Here is a 15,313-nt window from a genome sequence, read left to right on the forward strand (position 1 = left end):
GTGTTGAGGATTTAAAGATCCAGTATTGTGCACCAATAGCCCTCTTTTCTGGGTACCAGGAAGAGTCTGGAATAGAATCCTTGACTTATCTGTTCCACTGGAACCAGTTGAATATCTCTGATTTTTGAGCCTCTGCCCACTAGTTTGGAGGAAGGTCTGGGAACCCTTTGGGGGTTGGCAGTGAGTGTAAGTAAAATTGTACCCCTAGGATACAATGTTGAGGACCCATGGTCTTGTGTGATGGACCGACAGTTCTTTGCATAAAGGGCAAGTCTTCCTCCAAGGGGCACAAGCAATTGGGCAGAGGTGGGGAGTGGAGAAGTAGAGTTTTTTTCCATAAGGGAGGGCTTACCACTTCCTGGTTTGCTTAGATCTCTGCATACCTTGAGACTGTAAACTGGGTGGTCTGTTTCCCATGGGTCTGGTTTGAGATAGCCTGGAGGGGGATGGAAAGGACCAGTGTTTTGAAGGGCAATGCCTACTGAATCTAGGGGTTGCACTTGTAAGAATTTAACAGTCCGCATAGACTTAGCTTTTTCTTCCATCTTTTTAAGAACATCTTCTGTCTTGGTGGCAGACAAACTGCCCTTGCTCAAAGGAGCGCCTAGTAATTTTGATTTGGCAAGGTCTGCTCCTTCAGCCAAGCATGCCTTCGCAGTACATAACCAGTGACTGCTGCCCAGCAAGATGCTTCTAGGGAGTCAAAGCCACACTGCAAAGTACACTTACTGACCTGGCTTGCAGAGTGCAAAAGCTCCTGCAATTCCTTATTTTCTGCACAGTCTGTAAAGGTTGCCACTTTTTGTTTAATAAGTTTCATATGTTGCTGGTACTTCAGCATGTGAAACTGACAATTCACTGCCCTAATTTGCAAGAGTAACTGCGGTGGTGGTGCTGCGGTAGCGTTGTCGCCTCACAGTAAGACATTGAGATTCTCAGCTAGAGCGTCTTCTATGTGGAGACATGCATGAATGGGCATACCTTCGTTGAAGGTTGTGCCATCAGGGCTGGCAACTAGGCACATAAAAATCTACTGCCAATCATTAGCGGACAGAGTTCCACTTTGGCGACCCCTAACCGGGAAAAGCCGAAAAGACAACAAAAAAGTTGAGGTATACACCTTCTTACCCATGCGTCCAAAGCCCTGAAATCCCTGTCCGAAGGGGTGGGATTCTTGGCTGAAGTTGACTTGATACCTTTAGGCCCCTGGGAAATGATTTCTGGGTCAGCAGTAGGAAAAGAAATGTATGAGTGTCAGGTCCTCTGTAGTACCCGTCTGGTAGGGGCAGGGGGTAAAGTATCAGGAGTAAGACCAGATTCCATAAAAACATCAACAACCTCCGGGACAGGGGGTATTGCTAAAGGCCTGTGCTGTGGCAAATCTAGAAATTCTGAGTCTCTTTTTGGACCGAGGATAACCTTGGCATTCCCAGTGGAAATGCAAGTATGTAAGGTTTCACCAAAAGAAAAATCCTCTGGATGGCAGGCAGAGGGAATGGATTCCTCTGCATCTCAATAGTCATAAGCAGATAATGACATGTCTTTATAATCAGAAACCTCAGTCATCGGACTCCTGGTCTGTTGAAGCTGCAGGTGACTTTCCTCTTAGCAGGGGAAGGCTGGACTTCCCCTAATCGGCGTAATAAGGTCTTCTGCCATTCTAAGCATTTGACTTTGTGGCATGGGAGGAGGTGCATGCGCTTTTGGTAGTTTTCTAGGCGTAGTGCATACTCTAGGCCTAAGAATTCGGCAGTTTTAGATAAAGTTGTTTTGAGTCTAAATATCGGTAGTGCGAAGAACTGCATAAAAAGCCGGTGCCTGCTCAGCGACTCTGGACCCATACAAGGGAGAGACATCCGCAGTTCATTTAAGTGTCTCGCGGCATACCGGACTCCGAATGGGTCTTGGTAGAGGCCTGCAAATCTAGAGAAGCGGATATCAGAGGCTTTGAAAGCGCCCGAGTACCGAACTGGCGACTAGTTTAACGGAAGCGTCGGCAGCTTTGGACCTATGCGATCAGTCTTCATCCTTACTTTTTTTGGAATATCTACTGTCGGATGGCTTAGAAAAGCCATTTTGGAATACGAAGACAGCGAGCGAAAGAATTTAGTGACAATAATAGCCCGAATGGTTCGGGCGCTGAACAAGGCACAAAACCGACAGCAAGGTACAGTGTGGTCTGGGCCCAAACAGGTGACACAGTAAGAATGAAAATCTGAGGCATTGGCTTTCCACAGGCCAACTTTTTCTGACAGCGGTTAGAGCAAGAAAAAAGGATCCCCAACGGGGTCCTTAGCTTTAGAAGACTTCAACTTCAATACGGAAACAAAAACTCCAGTAGCGGCAGACAGGCACTTGTGCAAACCGCTTCTGCTTCAGGCCCCTCGGCAAGAAAGACTGATGTAATGGCGTCAGCTTCCCGATTTTATACCACTGATGACCTGACGTCAGTCATGGAGCAACAGCAATCGACACAGAAATACTAAGCCTCTGGTATTCGGGCCGACTTGAGGGCTACCCCTGGCAGGATAACCCAAGTGTGATGACCAACAGTGAAACACGAACATCAGCGTGGTAAGATAGACTGTCAGCATTTCTTAATCATTTTGCATTATTCTGCAGACATCTATTTGGAGATATTCAGGAAGAATGGGTCAGGGCTATATACACTGATAACCTTCCCTCACCTTTTTATTAACAACCAGATGAATAAATGATGTTGGCACGATAAAAGTGGTTAAAACAAATAAACTACTTTTCAGTGTGTATGGTAGCAGATATGTAGACAAGCACAGCTGCACTTAGTGGCCAGACCTTGCAGATCAGTGGATGGAAACTAAAGTTCCCATTTTGGAATGGTACATCAAGTGGTGAGGATGAGGTTGATGACAATTATTAATCACGTTAGCAAAAACTTCTGAAGGTAGAAACGTAAAGTAAGGCAATAAACCAAACAGGCTTTCAGAAGGGAATGAAAACTAAATTCTTAAAATCATTTTTCGGATTTTAATCATGGAATATCCCAAATGCTGCATTTGATACCAAAGTACAAGGAACGTTTACATAAACAGTGCATGTGGTTGCGTGTGCGCGCACACATATATATGCGTGTGCGCACACACACACATTACAATTTTATATATATATATATATATATATATATATATATATATATATATATATCATCTCAATGTGTGTGTGTGTATGTATTTGTGTATAGATGAGTATACATGTGTACAAATGTGTATAGGTACATAGAAGCTTATATGAGTAGATGTATGCATATACGCATTTGCATTATATATATGCAATATGTATAGATATGAATATAGCATATATAATACATGCACATACGTATGGATATTTTTGTATATGTATGCATACATACACACACACGCATACATGCGTGTATAAATTGCCATGAGTTAACTCAACTCGCCATTACTGGAATCAATTACAATGCAAATTTAGGCATCAATTCATGGCATCCAGAAGAAACTGCGCGGCCAAGGCATGTTTCATCTCTCAGGTCCCCAGAATAAACTTTTGCATGCCACATCCCTTTAAGCGGGTACACAGGACCCTCTTGACTTCAGTAATAGGGGACATTTTAAGTTGTGGCTGAAGGAGTATCCAGGTAGAGAGGCAGCAGCATTGTTAGTGGAAGGGTTTGTCACAGGGTTCAGGATAGCAGCAGAAGAAAGAAAAAGGGGGTGGTGTTAAACCTTGGAAATCTTTAAAAGACCATCTGGATGGTTAAAGCAAAGCTAAATAAGGTAATAGAAGATGGCAGATTGCTCTTCTGAGTTGATGAGGAAATGGGCTTGCCAATCAAGGTTTTCACCTACAGGCAATCTTCAAAATGAAGCCAGGTGAATTTCATCTCTGTCATCACGTGCCATGAGGAAATGGGCTTGCCAATCAAGGTTTTCACCTACAGGCAATCTTCAAAATGAAGCCAGGCGAATTTCATCTCTGTCATCTCGTGCCATATCCAGAGGGGAAATATTGGATTACATAAATGGGAAGGGGCTTTGGCGCTTTATGCTTCATTGAAGAAAGGATTAGAAAGGTGAAAGTGAAGGAGAGAAGACCATAACCGATACAGATTCTGCTTTTAGACTTTTACCCATTGCTACTAAGAGCAGGGTTTCTGAAGTTCAACATTACATCGATAAATGCAAGACAATGGGTTGGTGGTTTGTGCTACATTTGAAACATTTAGTAGCTTTCTGCTTGGCTGGTGGCACAGGTTAGGGAAGGACAACACTGCTCACTACTTGGATTTTATTTGCGGGGAAGAAAGAATGGGGAAAAGGTCAGTGAGCTGCAGATTCCTTTATTGAAATCTGCAAAGAGCTAGGGGTACCAGTAGTAATGGGTAAAGTGGAGGACCCAAGAAATAGATACCAAACATTGACAATGAATTAACAGGACCCCCCTTTTCTCTTACCGTGGCCATAGATCTGATCGCCATCCTTTAATGCAAAACCTACTCAGGATTGAGTGCCAGACGAGTTATGGGTTTTATGGGTAGGCGAGAATGGTGGCTAGTGTGTAATGCCCTCGGTGGGAGGGCAAGGGTAAGTCATAATAAATGACTACAGCAATTCTGCAGACTAGATTATCCAGAGGCTGGGAATCAGCACACTCAATTCCACCTCTCCAATCAGGGATGGACAGTTTGGTAATGAAGGAAATAGGTTGGGAGTTACCAACCTTGAATTGGTTTCATCAAGCTTTGGTGTTAAGGGACTTAGTTAATTTGTTTCATGTACGGTCAGTGTTTAAAAGACTGGGGGGTTCATGCACGGTCAGTGTTTAAAAGACTGTGGGAGACAAATGCCCAAGACTCTTGACAAGAGGCACCCCATATGGCCAGCTGTATTATGCAAACTATGGCTTGCTGTTTCAGATGTTTGTTTTTCTTATGAGGTAGCATTATTTAAGGCTGCCTTTTTTTGGCTTTGTGGGGCATTTCTATGGCTGAAATTGTCCAAACAAGGAGAAAGGCCAGCAGCCAAGTCTTGCCTTTGGCACATGTACTGGGGGCAGACACTTGGATTTGTGGCAAAATCCAAAACAGATCAAGAAGGCAAAGTTAAGCGGGTAATAGTGGCTACCCCAGAGGGTTTGGAATGGGAAGTAACTAAAGTGATGCTGGAGTACCACAGCTATGCAAGGTGTAAACTACCTCTTCTGCATACTTTCAGCTCACACATCTGACCAGAAATGCATCTGGATAGTTGGTCACTTACTTAGACGCTCCACCTCTGGGTCCAGGGCAGGCTGGACTTATTCTTCCAAAGAGGAAAGCGGGCTTCTTGCAAACCAGTTTGGTTATCAGGAATGTGGTGGCACCATCTTAGTGCAGTACAACTGCAGCAAGTGGTAAATTACCTACAACCACTGTGTTACACCTAGGGGGTAGACATTGGCCAACATCCAATAAAACATCTAATTGGTATGAAGGTACAAAAGATAAACCATGTATGAATGCTGGCCACAAGCCATTACTTGGACAGAAGTGGTACCGAGAAAAAGATGGAAGGGGGTTAGGTCCATTAAAGCTGTGGAAGGAATGAGAGAAATAATTCTATGGATAAGGTGTTAAGGGACATTAATGGGTTGTACATTCCTCACCCTGGCATTCAGGTCTGGTGGCCAGATAGGTATGACAGGGATGGGTTCATTTATCTGAAGCAGGTTCACTTTTTTTTTTAAATAAGGAATTAGAAGCAGGTTTAGCTCTAAAAGGCATCAACCTGGGCTAGGATGAGCTGCGCTGGCAGAAAGGAGGAATATTCCTCCCTTCTGTGGCAGAAGGTTAAGGTACGGGAGGCCAAGGTATGGGAGTGTGTGTGTGTGTGTGTGTGTGGGGGGGGGGGGCAGGTCACAGGACTCTAGCTAAACCTTCCAAAGGCCAGACAGCCCCACGGAAACAGCCCGTCAATAGCGCCTTGGCAGATAAGGCGGCCCAGAGGCATTGCGAAAAGTTGTGATGAATCAGAAGGGCCGGATAATGACAGTGCTGTCTGTTGACCTGTATGTTTAGGGGAATGCTATGAAAGAAATAAATGGCCTCCCTAATATTCTTGCCTTACGCACATCTCATAATAATTGGCTTCTACTAGAGAAAGGTTATGGACAGTAATTGGCAAACACATAGCTGCAGCCATTGAATCCATCTGAGGTCTGTTTTTATTGAATATGTATGTTATGGTAATCTTGACTTAAACATACAACTCTGATACATATGTTGACAATGATGCAATGGAATGGCATGTTCTGAGCTGGTTTTGTATACAGTTCAATGGCTTGATATGGACCATTAAAGGAATAATGTGTTGAATGTTTTATGTAACATGGAAGGTTATTCTGGAGGCATCAATAGTATCTGTCAATTGTGACACTGGAAGGTGTGTAAGAGCGAAAACCACCACAGAATGTTAAACGCGCCACTCCTTGAGCCAATGACCTACAACCACGAGTTAAAAAACACCTTTATTCAATCCACATGAAATTAACTGTGCAAAATCCACAAAAGCAGATCAATAATCCACTATATAGGAATAATCCACAAAACAGGTCAAGCACTTTCGTCTAAGTCTATCGATGAAAGCGCTTAACCTGTTTTGTGGGTTATGGATTTTGCACAGTTAATTTCATGCGGATCGAATAAAGGTGCTTTTTAACTCGTGGTTGTAGGTCATTGGCTCAAGGAGTGGTTCGTTGAACGTTATCTGTCAATTGTGGTTATTGGATTACCAGGCAGGTAGAGCTGCATCTCAAATGAACATGCATAAAAACTGCATATGCCAGGACAACTGCCCATCTTAGCTACGCATCTGGCAGCATGCCCATCTTAAACCACTACCCTCAAGGAAGATGCTGCGGGAAACTACTTCAAGTCCAGGCTAACCCTATGAAGTAGCATGTCGTTATCTACATGCTCACTCCAACCTTGCATGCACCAATCGGTGCTCTCCAATAACACCAGAAACACAATGTCCATGCGCTTCCTCAGTAAATCTTTGAGGTGTGCTTTTGTTTGGACTACTGCACTTTAAGCCTCACTCAGCTACCCAAATACAATAATGTGCACTACCAATTCATTTAAAGCCAACGATGTTTTGACAGTATCACAAAATAAAAATGCACTCGAAAACATGAAAGTGAACAAAGATGATACTCACTGTGCACAAAGAACCTCATTAGCAAGAGCGAGCTGGGAGGAAATTGGTGAACCAACGAAAGGTCATAATGACTTGATGGTCATGCAGGCAAAGGATGGACAATGCTGATCCCACATATTAATGGATAAGTTGAAGTATTTATTCCAAAATCCATGCAAGACTATATATAGCATCTTATGTTATCAAACCAATTTTCAGCATTAAGCTTCCACCAGTATCTTTGTTTTGCTGGTCTTTTACTTGGTTCCAAAATAATTCCGCTTTCTCCAATGTTTTTCTGTTATCTTTTTTTCCTTTCAGTTGCAATTTCCCAAGCTTCATTATTACTTTTTATGCATCTGCTTAAATACCTTTTGTGCATTCCAAACATGTATCACTGATATGCCCAGATCAGGAAGCCACTTAAGCTCACAGCAGCATGTTCTCAGTACAGTCTGATCTGCTAAAGCTGTTTAAATGGCAGCATTAAGAACAGCATATGAAACTTTCACGGTTCACTTAAAAGTACATTTACCAATCTGGGGTTGACCTTTCTCATCTACAAGTGTTAAATTCTGGAAAGTAGAATTCTCTTGCAATCGATTTGGGTTAATTTTGTTTCTAACTTTACTTTAAGACCACCTGTACAATTTACTTAGTACTACAAAGCATAAAATTCACACCCCAACTGACTTTGAAGCCACCAATTCAGATTTCAGCAGTTTTTTCCTTGTTAAAGAAGTACACATCACAGAAAATTCCCACAGCATCCGTCCATTCTACTTTTCTACTGGACTGCCACCCTTTTCCATGTTTTAAGCAAATAAGATATTTTATTTCATGGGATTTCCAGAGATGTTCCAAACCACAGGTTCCTTTTCAAATTTCTGCACACAGAGATCTCTGCTCCATATGTTGTAATTTCCCTTGAACCGCCAGCTTTTAGGCAGTGTAGGATCATCTTATTTACTTTAAACTCAAGTTGTGTTTTATGACTTTTCAGTCTTCTCAGGATCTACTGCATTTAACTTCACACAGTGCATTTTACAAGATTCCAAGTGCTCTTTCTATTGGATCTCTTAAGTACTCCCTTGTTCCATGTGTTGGGATATTCCATTGGCAATTTAGTTACGAGGCAGACGGAAGGCTCCAGTAACCAACATTCTAGAAGATTCTGCATTGCATTTAAACTCTTGCTCCGTTTGCTGGACCAGTTTGTCCCATACCAAAGAATAAGTTAGGGCAACTTCACTCTGTCTCCATGTAAACACAGCATTACCTCCTCAATGTAAACATCTTTCTGTATTGTCTGTAGTATCCAACGTTACTTGTCTGCATGCTTTACATCCATTATGGCAGTTTTTTGGCTTGGATTACTTAAGAGGTATACAATGTCCTCAAGATGCCTTGTATAACTTTGCTCCAAAAAACAGGGTTCTTGAAAAGCTTAAGCCTGAAAAGCACATCTGCTCTGTCATATAAAAGCCTGTAGTTGGAGTTAAGTCAACAACGTAACCAATGCTGCAGAACACCTCACCAGCAAAAAAAAAAAAAAAAAAAAAAAAGACACTACTGTACAAACCTGCACAATCCTTTCTGGTTCAAAATGCAGAACACAATGTGTAAAGGAAAGGCTGTATAACAAAAGTTTAAATATTTCTATGGGGGGGTTGGGTGGGATTCCCAAAATAAGACCAGCAAGATCACCTCTTCCCAGTCCCTCTAATACAAATGTTTTCCAATGGAGATGTGACTCACTAGGTCTTGAAGAGTTCATCTGCTCACAGCATTTGCAAGACAGAATTTGTCTAAGCTGTTACTGGCCTCAACACACAAGTTAGACATAAAGACATTCAAATGTTTGAGTGAAAAGGATAGTTTGCACTGAGGCAAAAGAAAAAATAGCAAATTTAAGAACTTCTACTGAGAGGAGCCCACATACTGTAGAACTTAAAACCCGCACTGTAAGGACCTCTGACAAACAGAATTAACGACCTGGTTCATAACAGAAAACACTTTACAGGTGGTTAAGCAGGAATATACCAGTCCTCCCCAGCATTAAGATGCTAGGACTTGCATAAAAGCTGGGACAGAGCCATGACAGCCAAGTAAAGAACTACAGAATCAAAAACACTGCGCAAAAAAAGCACAGCTTCAACTCAATACTATAAGAAGTGGCTCAGTTGAGGCCAGATACATTAACAAAGAGGGAGTATGAAATACTAAATGTTGACAGGCATGAGACCATTGAGAGGCACTTTAAATGCATATTAAAAATATACAGTGTTCAACTGTAATGAACCACAATACGACCAAAAGTTTCTGCTCTAATGAAACCGTGACAAGATAACCTACACTACACAAGCAAGTGAAGCTCCAGTTACCAACTCCTGAAAAGCACTTTATACGATGGGATTACACACGCTTCAAAACTTATACAAAAGACTATTTGTTAAGATGAGGGGCAGGGCAAATTAGATGAAACTTAACCTTTAGTTTGCCTGCAAGGAAACCAATCTTTAGGGAAGGTAACAGCAGCTACAAGACCCTTTCACATAAGGTCCCATGTGCCCATGTCAGTGGCAACTCAGGTGGATGCAAGAGATCCCAAGGCACTTATCAGAAAGACTAAAGCTTCCTCCAACCACTGTGCCCACCACCTGTGGTCTCCCTGGAAATAGACTACAACCTTGTAGGACTAACAAAATTAACAAATATTTCAAAAAGACCAACAGGAAAAAGTTCCCACAGAAATGCGAGACTAAGGACATGTAAACATTCTTATTTCCATTCTATGGAATACTCATGTAAAAATAAAAGCTTTTAGCCACGGTTATACGTATAGTGCAAGTGATACAGCCAATCGCCACAACTCTGATCACTTCAGTTACTGAAGCATTTGGGGACAGATCTACAAGCCCCAGACTCTTGTCAAGACCCTTATGAAGACAATGAATACAGGTTGTGATGTTAGTCACACCTACAAAACAGGCAACTACTCAAAGTTGCAGCACTGAATGGTCCATAATGCCCACTGCGAGACCACAGCAATTACTCTGTTTAAAAGAGCTTCATTAGCAGACATCTGTCACTTAATGCAGCTGTGGCTAATGGAACAAGTAAAGCTCATACCTGGAAGACAATTAGACTACACTGCACACTTTACAATTTTACACTTTAAATTACAAGAGACTTGACTGAATCCTACCAGTCAACTTCCCAACAATGAGAAAATCTTGTTCAGAACCAGTTACTAGGACAGTCAGCAAAGGTTGTCACAGCAGTGTCTCATAGGAAGACAACTTGTCACATTGACAGAATCCTACAGAACCAAAGAGCAGATTAGAAACCTTAATTAGGATAAAGAGAGAATGACAGGCCAAAGAGCACTATCAGACTGGTTTCCTTTTGAAAATGAAGAATCTCAAGTAATCTCAAGTCAAACTACAAATAAAGCGGTGTAAATGATAGCTGCCACCCTGTTTCCAATGGCCACAGCCGAACCATTTGCAATTACACAGCAAACATGGACAATATCAAAAATGGACTCCTGTACCCTACAGCCAAAAGCAACTTGCACAGAAGCCACAGTATCTACCCTTGGAGTTGATCACTGCCAAGGTGTTTGTTGGCATTCAGAATAATCCCTCTCCCATCTAATCAAGATTCTGGAAAGTAAACACCATTTCAAAATCAGAGGAGAAAAAAATAAGAACAAGTGACCTTTAGTTCTAAAAAGCTTTCTATGTTGATACATCTTGAGAAAATGACAAATTCAAGAATGTTTAACATTTTTGCACAAAGAATGACAGACATTATCATGGTAAAGTCTTCTACTGCCTTGGCATTTAATGTGCAAAGGTCCACAATCCTAAACAAGAAACTATCTGGTCAGACTTCCAATTTCAGGATCGCCATAGGGATTTACATAGTATCCAACATTAAGCAATGAGAATTTAAATATCCCCGAAACCCAGTTTAACACGTCAAATCAAAGACTCAAAGTAGACGTTTCCTGAAGAGTAAGTAAACACTTGGCTATTCCAATGGAAGAACCATCCAAAAGAACACACACCCACCGATGTGGGGGGCACACCCTCCACACTAAATATACTAACTCAGAATGCACTACTACTGGGTTAAGGGGCAAAGTTAAAGTAGATGGCCAAGTGTTCACTAACCAAGCAGGTAAAGTCGGCTTTGGGAATGTCAGTTATTTGACATGTCAGTAAGTGGACTGTTAAACTGAAGGTAACCCATCTGTACTTCTATATACTCACATATGCATATATATATATATATATATATATATATATATATATATATATATATATATATATATATATATATATATATATACACACACACACACACTTTCAACTTTTAGAATGTAGTGGGAATCATACCTGGCCATACCAGTCAAAGGAAAAAAGAAAGGGTAACCAAATGCTCTACAAATTAAATACGGAAAAAAACATGTACCATACTTCTCCCTCCGTGCATTAGAAAGTGCTACAGAAGGTGACTGAAAAGCATGCGTAGTACGAAATATGATGAGAGGGGAGTTTGAATACAAGTTAGGATGAATAATAATGTCTGCAGTCAGCCAGTGAAGAAGCTAGACAAAGAAGAGAAGAGAATCCCCAGCTAGCATTCCTAAAATTGAAGAAAGCATATGACAATACAAAGTCCCAATAAAGCTGATCTGGGTAACCCTGTGATAGTTTCCAAGTCCTAGAAATTGTTAAAAGTAGTGTAGGCTGTGTACAGTGACCCAGTGACAAAAGTATGGAAAAATATTTGGACTCTCAAGGAGAGTCCCAGGAGTGGTGTGCATGTATTAAAGCTCAGCTCACCCACAATCAAAAAAACTAGATACTACAAACGTGTCAGAATGAACAAATCAACTGCAAGAGTGGCCCACTGAGCAGTCTCCGAACAGACTTCAAATAAGAGGACTGAATACAAAGCAAAAGGCAGATGGAATATAACATTACAGGTAAAACAGTGGTCATGGCAGCAGGGGGGAATTAAAAGCTCAAAAGACAAGAAACTACTGGAATGGGTTAGTATCTGGGGTGTGTGGCTGAGAACAAGGAAGTCCAAATGAGGTGGACTAAAGCTTGAGACAATAGTCAGCTACTGTGGTCAGTAATCAACTGAGATAATGGAGGAAGGTTGTGACAGAATAGCGAAGCAGTGGACAAGTAATGTGTACAAGTCAGTGTTGTAACCAGTGGCTCTGCATGGCAAATGAACATGAGCAGTGAAGACAAAACAGCCAAGAAAGCTGGAGGTGATGCCCATGTGTCAAGACAGCAGGATGCATACTGTGGGGCAGAAAGTGAGGACATCACAGCAGAAGCCAAAACAGCTCCAGAAGTAGTGAGGAAAACTTGTAGTTAAGTCAATATACAAGGAAGCTAATTTGGTACTGGTAAAGCAAACATGGCAGAAAGAAGGCAGTAAGAAGTGAGGGCAACCAGCAGAGACAGATAAATTACAAGACAGAGCAGGAAAAGCTGACAGGTCTCTGTGACCCTCTGTAAAAAGATTTTCTGATGAGGGAATTAACCAATCTGAACTTCAAACCAAAGACCAGAGCAACTAACACTGCCTGCTGGGACAGCAATTAAACCCAGAAAGCTAACCCTTTAATACTTAGGTATATGATCCATTTAAATTATACAGAAACCCAGTTTTTAAAAGCGAACACTTTGTGAGATATCTACGGGCATAAAGGAAGAGAAAAACATTTTTTTTTAAAAAGCCCCACAGTGGAACACTAACCAAAAAAATACTTCGGATTTAAGGCACTGCCCAAAAACTGGAACTTGGGCCTGGATGTGTACAGCCCAGCATTACATCCTCTAAGCCAAAAGCAAACCCTGCAAATTCTCCTGACGGGGAGAAGACAAATATTGACATGCATACCAATGCAGCAATAGGTGATCATGCAATCTTAATATTTTCATCACTTGGTTAGAAGTTACACTGCCAGACAACCTCAGCTGGAGCAATATGAGCTACAGTTTTACATGGAAGCTTTGCTATGGCATTCAGCACCTCTTGACATGGTCAAGTTGACTGCTTGCAGCAGGAGGCTCATCCATCATAGAAGCCAAGTGATGACCATCATCCTAGTTTACTTCTGCAGGCCTCAGACAGATTGTTTCACCTTGAGGAAAAAATGGGCATCTGTGGAGCAATATAGATGCGGCTGCCTTACAAAACCTGATGCAATGAAATTCAATGCCTGGTCAGAAACATGTTGGCCTGCCTCAAATTCTCCAACTTGCAACTGATTTTTTCCTGCCAAGTTTACTGTGATAAGGCCATGGAGGAATGCCAGGATTATTGTGGCTTTCTGAAGACAGCTACCAAAGACTAAAAGCAAAAGGCCCTCTATCTGCAGTCACTATGCTCCAAGGCACCTGGATGCTTAGGAAAGACCAAATTGGAACCACAGACTTGACTACGAAAGGTGCCAACTCATGCAGAACCTGGTGGCACACCCTGATTTTGGGCATGCAGAATAAATCCTGCATAGCCACGAGTAAACAAATTCCAACCCAAATTAGAAAAATTACACTAGCACAAGCATTCAAATCTACTATAAATCACATGGTGTAGCCCAATGAGACTGTATAGGACTCCCATTCCTAATTGAAGAAACTTGTATAAAAGGCAGTGCGACAAGCTACAGCTTTACCCAACCTGCCTTTTAAGAATGTGAACGATACCAATTTTAACCCCACTAGTCCAGTGACCCATTTCCAACCATGAGTACACATATGGTCTCCCCAACACACACCTCTGAAAGAGAAGGAAGAGCACGTTTTGGTTTGTTCATCTCTCAACCACTTCAAACTGCCAAGTCTCAGATTTTGACAATACTTGGAAAACAGCTGGCGTCACACCCTGGAGGACTGTCAAACTTTTTTTTTCCCTTGACCTGGTTAGTCTTCCTAGGTTAGAGGCCTCTCCACAGTGGAAAGCCAGGGTGGTACCTACAACAGAAATTTTGGCAGAATACCAGGGAAGTCCCCCTACTTTTTGAAAGGGGGACATGGGATCTTTCACATCCATTTCAGCTACAAGTAACTCAGGCAGATGGGACCTTGAATTAAACATCTCACCCGATGGATGGTAAACTAGAGTTGGGACCTCCTAATGTTGCACTGCAGTCTCAGCAATGGAAAAGCAATGCCATTACATGGCAAGGGAACAGAACCCACAGCCTTCCAATTCTCTAGCAGCACAGGAAACTGTGTGCAATACTCTGGTGATCCAATATCGACTTGCCTACCTGTCCTCTCTTCCACAGTCACTCAAAAACAGTATCCAATGAAGGACTTAATTCACAGGTGTTACCCTAGTCCGTCAAACTAGATTTGAGGCCTACTTTCAAGGAGAACCAAGACTGCTGGGAAGGGAAGCCCCCCTATTTTTCAATAAAATCCTTTGGAAAAACATCCAAGCTCCAAACTAATAAATGGAAGCGCAGTTTAATGGTTCATCAAAAGATGGAATGTGACACAGTATCCCAAGCACCTGGCGTGGAACTAGAAACCACAGCTTCAGAGTTTCCAACATTAAAAATGGAATGTGCTAACTGTTAAGCCACCGACAAAATATTGCAAAGCTTGAAGTCTGAGGCAGACATGCCCAAAGCAGACAGCCAAGTTAAGTCTCACAATGTTCAAACAAGAGTTTAGGTATCCTGCAGTAGCATTTTGCATTCTAAAATGTCCAGAAAAAAAAAACTGCAGTCTAGAAAATCTTTCCAAGTTGCATCTCCAAAAATGTAACCATTTAGCTCAGTGTCCAAATAACAGGTAGGCACTTGCACAGAACCAGTGTGTGTGAAATAAAGCAGCAGCTTGTGAACAGCACAAAAGAACTTAATCGCCAGTAACAAAAAAGTTTCCTTGGATAAAGAACAGACACACACTCCAGAAGATGTTTGGTTAATACTACTGGGTTGGGAGTGGAGCTTCCAAATCCTCAGTCCCACAGGTGGAGGGTGGATAATGCACATTATGAAACATGAAAGAAAAAAGCATTCTACATAATCTTTCTTGGACAAAGTTTGCAGGCCCAGGTCAACCAAAAAGATAAACGCAGTCCAGACTCTG

The sequence above is a fragment of the Protopterus annectens genome, chromosome 3.part0, assembly GCF_019279795.1.
Source record: "Protopterus annectens isolate FY-2018-M chromosome 3.part0, PAN1.0, whole genome shotgun sequence".
In the NCBI taxonomy this organism is placed as follows: Eukaryota; Metazoa; Chordata; order Ceratodontiformes; family Protopteridae; genus Protopterus; species Protopterus annectens.